Source organism: Octopus bimaculoides, chromosome 5 (genome assembly GCF_046866305.1).
Source record: "Octopus bimaculoides isolate indiv1 chromosome 5, ASM4686630v1, whole genome shotgun sequence".
In the NCBI taxonomy this organism is placed as follows: domain Eukaryota; kingdom Metazoa; phylum Mollusca; class Cephalopoda; order Octopoda; family Octopodidae; genus Octopus; species Octopus bimaculoides.
The window spans coordinates 85,407,015-85,416,782 of NC_142932.1; the positions used below are offsets into that span (position 1 = coordinate 85,407,015).

Here is a 9,768-nt window from a genome sequence, read left to right on the forward strand (position 1 = left end):
GATAAATAAACACAAACTCGTCATCAACTGCACTAATTTTACAGACATACTGCGACATTTTCTCCATAGAGAGATGAAAAGGCTGTGAACCCAGCCAGTACTTCCTCATCATAACAAATAAACTAATACAATATTATTTCGTCGTCGTCGTCGTCGTTTAACGTCCGCTTTCCATGCTAGCATGGGCTGGACGATTTGACTGAGGACTGGTGAAACCAGATGGCTACACCAGGCTCCAATCTGATTTGACAGAGTTTCTACAGCTGGAAAAACCTCATGTGTCACCCGCACAAGAGCCAGTCCAGGGGCACCGGCAACGATCTCGCTCGAAAATCCTACGACGGCCCCGTACAAGAGCCAGTTCAGGGGCACTGGCAACGATCTCGCTCGAAAGATTTCATGTGTCGCCTGCACATGAGCCAGTCCAGGGGCACTGGCAACGATCCCGCTCGAAAGATTTCATGTGTCGCCCGCACATGAGCCAGTTCAGGGTCACTGGCAACGATCTCGCTCGAAAATCCTACGACGACCCCACACGAGAGCCAGTTCAGGGGCACCGGCAACGATCTCGCTCGAAGAAATTTCATGTGTCACCCGCACAAGAGCCAGTCCAGGGGCACTGGCTACGATCTCGCTCGAAAAACCTCATGTGTCACCCGCACAAGAGCCAGCCCAGAGGCACCGGCAACGATCTCGCTCGAAAGAATTCATGTGTCGCCCACACATGAGCCAGTCCAGGGGCACTGGCAATGATCCCGCTCGAAAGATTTCATGTGTCGCCTACACATGAGCCAGTCCAGGAACACTGGCAACGATCTCGCTCGAAAATCCTACGACGGCCCCAATCTCGCTCGAAACATTTCATGTGTCACCCGCACAAGAGCCAGTCCAGGGGCACTGGCAACGATCTCGCTCGAAAGATTTCATGTCGCCCGCACATGAGCCAGTCCAGGGGCACTGGCAACGATCCCGCTCGAAAGATTTCATGTGTCACCCGCACATGAGCCAGTCCAGGGGCACTGGCAACGATCTCGCTCGAAAGATTTCATGCGTTGCCCGCACATGAGCCAGTCTAGGGGCACTGGCAAAAAATAATATTTCATGGTTATTTAATTTTTTTATTTTTTTTGCTTTTTCAGGTATATATACACACATCTCTTTGATGAACTAAACATCCAGTGTTATTGATCAGAAACATCCAACACCATTCCTATTACTCTCTGAATTATGACAGCCTTGTGGAAACCTCGGATAGCAAGTCTTGAAGCCTTTTGCATATGGAACAATAGGAATGTTGTTTGATAGACATCAATGCTACTGGTACATTAAAACAACATCAAAGGAAATAGGCATACATGGTTTCAATTTTGATATTTTATTATTATTGTTTCCAACATTCTTTTCAAAGAACCTATGAGAATCTTGTTGAAACCTGAATAAAATGGAAAACAAGATTTGATGTCTTTTCTTTTGGCAAACTATATTGGAAAGGACAAAATTGATTCCTATATAACTAGTGTGCTAAAAATTATTATAATAATGATATTACTTGATTTTTTATTGAAATATCAGCTTCATCTCTCCATTTCACTTCTTTTGTCAACCCTCACTTTTTTTAGGACTGTAATTTCCAAAGATTAGAATACTATTTTTTTTTTTTCTCACATATTCAGTTTGAAATTTCAAATTTAGGAAACTGTCGTGTTTCCATAAATTAAAATCAAGAGGGGAAAAATTTGAATCACAAATTTTTTTTAAATGTATAATTGAAATCTGAACTTGAATTTGGATTTTAAAAAATACCAAAATATCAAATTTGGCCATCAAAATCCTATTTTGGAATTTTAGAGGATTATCCAATTTTGGTTTTTAAAATAGTTTTTTCACTTTATTTATTTAATTTGAAATTTTAAGCTGTAATATAAGAAACTAAAAATTAAATCTGAAGTTATTAAAAAAAGTAAACTTTTTTTATTGAATTTCAGTTTTAGAAATTCAACCAATTTTGATCTATTAAATTAAAAACCAGAACCCCTAACGTCATAGTTAATTATTAGCTCAAGAGGTATCTTGCTGCTCAGTACTATAATTATTCTGACATATTTAAAAGAATTTAACTAATTATGTTATAACTAATTACTATTTTCATATATATATATATATATATATAAAATATTATGTCAATGATAGGTATATATGTGCTCAGGTTGACTTCCTGCCTAAACTCTAACTGCTGCTTAAAATGCTATAGCTGCCTAAATGATGATTGGCTTATTTCAAACGAGCTGGTATGTGTATGATAGAATAAAGTATAGATATGCAAACAACTGGTATCAGATTGGATTAAGACATTTATTATTTTTATGCAACTTAGATGGAGGTTTATATCATCATATGTCTAACCAGAAGGAAAACATACTCAATACATGTTGTAGAGTTTATACATTCTTTCATCTGAAGCTAATTGTAAGTTTTATAACAACAAAGAATAATTTTTCAAAATATAGAAAGAGAAAACTAATCATGTAATGTATATTTCTGAATAAAAAATTTGATATTACTACAATTATAATTTTTGACATTCTTTCGAATTCTTGTTGGTTTTTTTTTTAATTATTTTTTTATGAATGAGTGAGAGTGTTGCACTCATGCCTTTCTACATTCTCCAAGACTGAAGAAGGGAAAAACCACAACTTGTTATGCATGCATGGACCATAGGACCACAGATCTTCACCAAATATACTTAGAGTGGATTCACTAAAAGCACCCAAAGACCTAAGTGTTGGTAATTTAGCAAAATGGAAAGGATGTGTGTGTGACGTAAGCCATGGCGATTAATATCTTCTGGGTTAATAAGAGTCAGGATAACAAACATCAATAAGTATTGAAGACACGATAAAAATGACTACAACATTTATTACAATACTAAAAGGGTAAAGAGGCAAAATGTGGATACCTAAAGGTAAAGAGCAAACATGCTTCTGCTACAGTAATATTAAACAAGGTGGAAGATTATGTTTACCAACTAAGAACAGGTATATTCTACTTAACAGGTTTCTGTAGTGTTTCCATCTACTCAATTTCACTCTCAAAACTGATCCACCTGGATCTGTGGTAGAAAACATTTGCCCAAGAAGTCATGCAACAGGACTGAATCTAAAACTACATATAACTTCCATCAGCCAATGAGAATTTCCATACAGTCACTTAACCTGCTAGAAAAACCAACCAAATTTCCCTCAAATTACATTTGAAACATCTTAAAAAGGATGGTAAGATGATCATTGGTGGAATGCTTTTGATCATGTTTACTGGATAAAGTTAACCTTCAGCTAATTAACATGTCCACCAATGAGGAGAAAGATGAAAGACTAGATCATAGCTTTGGTGGATCATGGTTGACCTAGAGTTAATCAGCAAATCTAATAAAAAGAAAACTGCAACTCTAGACCAAAGGCCTTTGTGATAGCAGAAGACAATACATTTGCATGGCTGGGATTAGAATGGCTTAACCCTTTAGCATTTAAAGAGGCTCTAACTGACCCCAAAACCTTGTTTTACATTCAGATTGATCAAATCTGGCTTCTCACACCTACCCTACAATGTCATTCTGAAAATAAGCAATCATATCATTGAAATCTCAAAGCTAAAAGATAATGCATGATTAATTCAAAACAATGTCAATAAATAAGCATTACATTTGACAGAGTAATCTGAACTCTAAAGGGTTAATGACCAATCAATCAGGTGACCTTTCTCTAGGTGTGGTTTGGACTTGCTCATTCAGTAACCAAGTCTCCCTCATTTAGAAATAGAGATCTCATGTATGTTCTAAATTGGTCTTTAAGATGTTTTAGTACAGCTGTTTTGGCTTTGCCTGTTTGGCATCACTGATTCGACGCTGACTCTTTGGCACCATGAAGCATTTTTCTATTCTGGTTGACAACTAACTTGTACACACATAACTACTAAACTAATCAACATTTAATGACCGTTTTCCATGCTGGCATAAGTTAGCCATCTTGACAGGAACTAGCAAAGCCAGAGACCACACTAGTTTTGATTATCCATTTTGGCTTGGTTTCTGCAGCTGGATGTCCTTTCTAATGCTAACCACTTTACAGGGTATACTGGGCACTTTTTGCATGGCACCAGAACCAGTGCTTTTTATGTAACACCAGCACCAGTGCTTTTTACGTGGCACTTTTGTTTTAGGATATTAATTCTGTTTTGGCATGATTTCTACTGCTAGATGCCCTTCCTAACACCAGCCACTCCAAGAGTGTAATGGGTGCTTTTATGTGTCACTGGCACAGATGCCATTTGTGTGACACCAGTACTGCCATGACTGCAGTTTTACTTGTTTTGATGGGTCTTCTTCTCAAGCACAACATAATGCCAAATGGACTCAGCCATTGCCTCCGTGAGGCCCAATGCTTGAAAGGTGCTTTTATGTTCCACCAGCACAGGTGCCATTTGAGTGACACCAGTGTCTGCCACGACTGTGATTTTACTTGGCTTGATGGGTCTTCTTCTCACGCACAACATAATGCCAAAGTCTCAGTCATTGCCTCTGTGAAGCCCAACATTCGAAAGGAGCTCAACCTCTTTGCCTCTGTGAGACTGTATGTATACACATATTTGCCACCAGTGCCAAAAAGCTCAGTCAGCAAAAGCAAGCTATTGCCAAAATGGGTTCAATTTCCTGCCAGTCATGCCAAATCACCAGCATCTAAACAGCAACACCCAATCATCTCAGTGCATCCTGCACTATAGGACTGCAGACACACTAGAAGGAAGATTGTCATAGATAAATGTGTTGAATGCAGATAAAAATGTCCAACAGAATTGCCCAGCCAGTATTCATAAGCTACAAATATGTTATAGGGGACTGCTAACAACAACACAGCGAGACAGCAGAAGGGAGAAACAAAGTTTTAAAAGAGAAAATCGGAAGATAAAGGTGGAGAAAGGTTAAGGAATGAGGTGGACTACAATAATTTTTAAAAGAAATTACTGAGATTAATTACTCAGAGATACTATCTGGGTGACAAAACAATAGATAATTCATTGTTAGCACATTTGATGTAATGAGTAATATCTAATTATAAATAATAGGGTGAGGAAAAGACAACATTAGCTCAATAAACAATGCTATCTTAATTATTCTGGCAAGTACAAGAGACAACTCTTGACATGTTTCAGTATAATTAGACCTCTTCAGTAAAACATGTTTCACTGTGAAGTAGTTGTATGCTGTCAACTTAATGTGACAGTCCCCTGAAGGGAATAATACAACTACTTCATCGTATCACTACTGCATAAATCTCTCTGAGAGATTTAGAAATGTATTATTTCTAAATGTTTCACTGTACTTGCTGAAATAGTGATGAAATAATAATTGGGTAGGTGTATAATGTTGTTCATAATAAACACACATGCACACATATATACATATATATGCATATGTATAAATAATAACAAAAGAAGATTTTTTTTAAATTAGTATATTTTTAAAAAATAAATTACTGGAAAATAACTCAGGAAGAAGTCAAGTGAAACTGAACCAAACTAAATTCAATTACTTCTAGCAGAGTTGTGGGCAAACGCATTAATATATTCTTAATGGAATATTTTAGAATTGGCACTAAGAAACAGTGAAAATAATATTCAGAGATAAAAATACTTTAAATTGAATGACAGTTATAGAATTGAAACTCTTTTGAAAAAATTAATTCCATTCATGCTGATAGTCTGGGATAAGTTCAGTTTTAAGAGGTAAACAATCAGAAGCAGAGATACTAATTTCAGCGAAATACATCTATAGATCAGACAGATAGTTAACTGCAAAGAACAGACATGGTATGTTGAGAATATTATTAATATGCTAAAGATGGCGAGCTGGCAGAATTCTTAGCTCGCCAGGCGAAATGCTTAGCGGTATTTTATCTGTCACTATGTTCAGAGTTCAAATTCCACCAAGGTCGATTTTGTCTTTCATCTCTTCGGGGTCGATAAATTAAGTACCAGTTGCATACAGGGGGTCGATCTAATCAACTGGCCCCCTCCCCAAAAATTTTGAGCCTTGTGCTTAGAGTAGAAAAGAACCGTTAGCACGCCAGGCAAAATGCCGCTACGTTCTGAGTACAAATTTCACCGAGGTCGACTTTGCCTTTTGTCCTTTTGGAGTCGATAAATTAAGTACCAGTTGAGCTCTGGGGTCAATGTAATCAACTATCCCCCCACCAAAATTTCAGACTTTGTGCCTATAGAAAAGATTATTATTAATATGCTACTTATAAATTATACTGCATGTTAGTGCTAGCATGATCAAATATGATGGTGTGTGGCCCAGTGGTTAGGGTATTCAGCTCATGATCGTAAGGTCATGAGTTCAATTCCTGGGAGTGGGTTGTGTCCTTGAGCAAGACACTTTACTTCTTGTTGCTCCCATTTACTCAGCTGGCAAAAATGAGTTGTACCTGTACCAGCCTTGTCTCATTCCTGGTCATAGTGAATCTCCCTGAAGAAAGGGTACATGTGTCTGTGGAGCACTCAGCCACTTGCACGTTAATTTCATAAGCAGGTTGTTCAGTTGATTGTATCAACTGGAACGCTCATCATCATCATCTTCATGAAATAAGACTTGCAAATCTTATTTCATGAAGACAATTCATGTACAGTTGCAAGACTTGCAAGTCTTATTTCATGTAAACAATTCGTGTATAGTTCTGCAAATTATATTGATTCCCCCTGTACTTGCTGAAATAGTGATGAAATAATAATTGGGTAGGTGTATAATGTTGTTCATAATAAACACACATGCACCGGTAATTCCTCGTTCACGGGGTTGGTTCCAGGCCCCGATCCCTATCACGGGAGGTGGTTCAGAGGTTTCCCGACCCTTTCGGGCCGGGGGAGACGCGCCCGCTGATACCTCCAGTGTAGCGCGCGTGCGGCCCCGGACATCTAAGGGCATCACAGACCTGTTATCGCTCCGCCTCGTGCGGCTTTCTGCCGCCCGTCCCTCTAAGAAGCGCTGCGTTCGCCAACCGACTGGCCCGCGTGCGACGGCGTGCCGCCGCCGGGCTCACGCGAGCCAAGCCGACTGTGTCACTGCCGCCGCTCCGCAACCGACGCCGCAACCACGCCGCGCAAACCGTCTCCCCCGCGAGGCGAGAAAGGCGGCTGCCGGACGCGGCCGCAGCGCCGGACGCGAAGGAGAGCGGCGGCAACGGCTTGCCCGGGCCTCGCGCGGAGCTACCGACGACGGCTTCGGCTCCGCCTCGCTACCGGAGAAGCACTAATCGACGCGCTAGTTAACAGGCCGGAGTCTCGTTCGTTATCGGAATCAACCAGACGGATCGCTCCACCAACTAAGAACGGCCATGCACCACCACCCACCGAATCGAGAAAGAGCTATCGATCTGTCAATCCTACCGGTGTCCGGACCGGGTGAGTTTTCCCGTGTTGAGTCAAATTAAGCCGCAGGCTCCACTCCTGGTGGTGCCCTTTCGTCAATCCCTTTAAGCTTCTGTTTTGCAACCATACTCCCCCCGAAACCGACTATGGTTTCCCGCGCAGGCTCCCCGCCGGGTCATCGAAGCGAACGCCGGCGGAGCGCCAGTCGGCATCGTTTACGGTCGGAACTACGACGGCATCTGATCGTCTTCGAACCTCTGACTTTCGCTCTTGATCGAGGAAAACGTGCTTGCCGCACGCCGTCGCTGCAGTGCGTCTTGCGACGATCCAAGAATTTCAACTCTAACGTCGCAATACGAGTGGCCCCGATCGCTCCCTTCGATCATTGCCTCGTCCTGAACGGAGACCGACGGATGAAGCGCGGACGAGGCCATTTTCCATCATTCCATGCTTTTCGTATGCAAGCTGGCGGGGCTCGCTCTGAGCACTCTAATTTTTTCACAGTGAACGTACCGGCCGCCTCGGACACTCGGCGAAGAGCACCCTCGGAGGAACCGTGCGCGCCGAAACGACCGCGAGGTGGACGCGCTACCGCAACGCGTGCGAACAGCGACGCCCGCTCCGTTTGTTTCCCCCGACCGCGAACCGGCGGCAGCGGCGACGGTGACGCCGGTGAAGGCGAAGCCGAACGCTCGCGTGCCGATCGGACGGGCGGAGCGGAGGCGGAGAGGAGGCGGAGACGGGCTGCTGGAGCGGCCGACGCAGCGGCGATGCGCGCAGAGCTCCACGGCCCGACCGCGCACGCACCGGCGAATAGGGCCGGGAGTGCGAACGGACGACCAAAGCCGACGCGCCCGCGACGGCGTCGTCGCCCCGAACGTGCTGGGGCACGTTTTCGAGACCCGAATTCCGACTACGAGCTTTTCAAACGCAACAATTTTAATATATGCTACCGGAGCTGGAATTACCGCGGCTGCTGGTACCAGACATGCCCTCCGGTCGATCCTCGTTAACGGATTTGAAGTGTACTCATTCCGATCGCGGGGCCTCGACAGAGTCCCGCGTCGTTATTTTTCGTCACTACCTCCCCGTGCCGGGAGTGGGTAATTTGCGCGCCTGCTGCCTTCCTTGGATGTGGTAGCCGTTTCGCATTCTCCCTCTCCGGAATCGAACCCTGATTCCCCGTTACCCGTGGCCACCACGGTCGGCACTTACCGGGCCGTCGACAGTTGATAGGGCGGACTCGCAGAGGACCTGTCGCGCGAAGGCTAGTCGATACTAACCCGTGCGATCGTACTGACAGTTATCCAGAGTCACCAAAATTGAAGGGGCGTGAAGCCGTCGCACGCCTCGACCCGCGCGCGGAGCGTGGCGGCTGCTGCGACCGCCCGTACGCGTCGGTCTCAGTCTAATATTTGCGCCGCGACCAATGCGGAAGGCCGACCGTATCGTCGCGACCGGCGGGAACTGGCGCGGGAACCGCGCAGCCCTGGACCCGGCCGAGCGGGCGCCAGCGGCGACGCCGAGCGCGTGGAGGCGCAGCAGCGGCTGCCGGAAGCCGTTTTTCGGCCCGACGCCCGGGTGCGACCTGCGAGCGCGGCTTCGGTTGCATGTATTAGCTCTAGAATTGCCACAGTTATCCACTCTCCTCACGGTGAAGAATACGGTCCCGAGGATTAGGTGCGGTTCCTGAGCCATTCGCGGTTTCACCATTCGTTTACGGCATGAACTTACACTTGCATGGCTTAAGCTTTGAGATAAGCATATGACTACTGGCAGGACCAACCAGGTATCGTCGTCGTCGCTGTAGTAGCGTCTCCGTCGCGGCGATCGGTGAGCGGAAGGCGGTCGAGGAAGGCCCGCTGCCATCGCCACCGCCGCCGCCGCGCGCGGAGAGCAAACGAGCGAGGAGGAGACTGAATCGCCGCCGCCGCCGTGTCGAGCGGACGAGCGCTCGGAGGAGGCTGCTGCGGCGGCGGCCGTTCGTTCGTATGTACGCGTCCTAATCCGCCGCTCTGCGGTAGCAGCGGAAAAGCGCGCGAGATGAAAGAAAAATCGCCGAGAAGAAACGGTTTGCGATCCGACTACCGCACACCGGGCCGCTGCGGAAGGACGGGCGCCGGTGCGGGTCGAAGAAGCGAGGCGGTTTCTGACTGCCGCCGCCGCGCGCGACACGGAAACAGACGGTCGGACGAGAGAAGTGGACGACGCGCGGCCGAAGTGCAGCGAGTAGGCGGGACAGCTGCTTTCCCTTCTTCCGCTACGACGGTCGCCTCCGCCGACTTAGCGCGAGCGCGGGGCCGCTCCGAAACGATTGCGACAGGCTGCTGCTGCTGCGCACGGGCT

The 9,768-nt window shown here is 45.3% G+C and overlaps 1 protein-coding gene and 1 pseudogene across 1 annotated transcript in view; one reads left to right on the top strand and one right to left on the bottom strand.

Moving 5' to 3' along the window:
- The window catches only part of LOC106878262 (crystallin J1A), a 383,691-nt gene extending 381,125 nt beyond the window's left edge, over positions 1-2,566 (top strand). Inside the window, exon 9 of the mRNA XM_014927435.3 lies at positions 1,140-2,566. The gene's annotated coding sequence lies outside the window, so the exon portion shown is untranslated. The remainder of the gene's footprint in view (positions 1-1,139) is intronic.
- Positions 2,567-6,741: 4,175 nt separating this feature from the next.
- LOC149135630 (small subunit ribosomal RNA) lies at positions 6,742-9,214 on the bottom strand (annotated as a pseudogene).
- Positions 9,215-9,768: the final 554 nt, after the last annotated feature.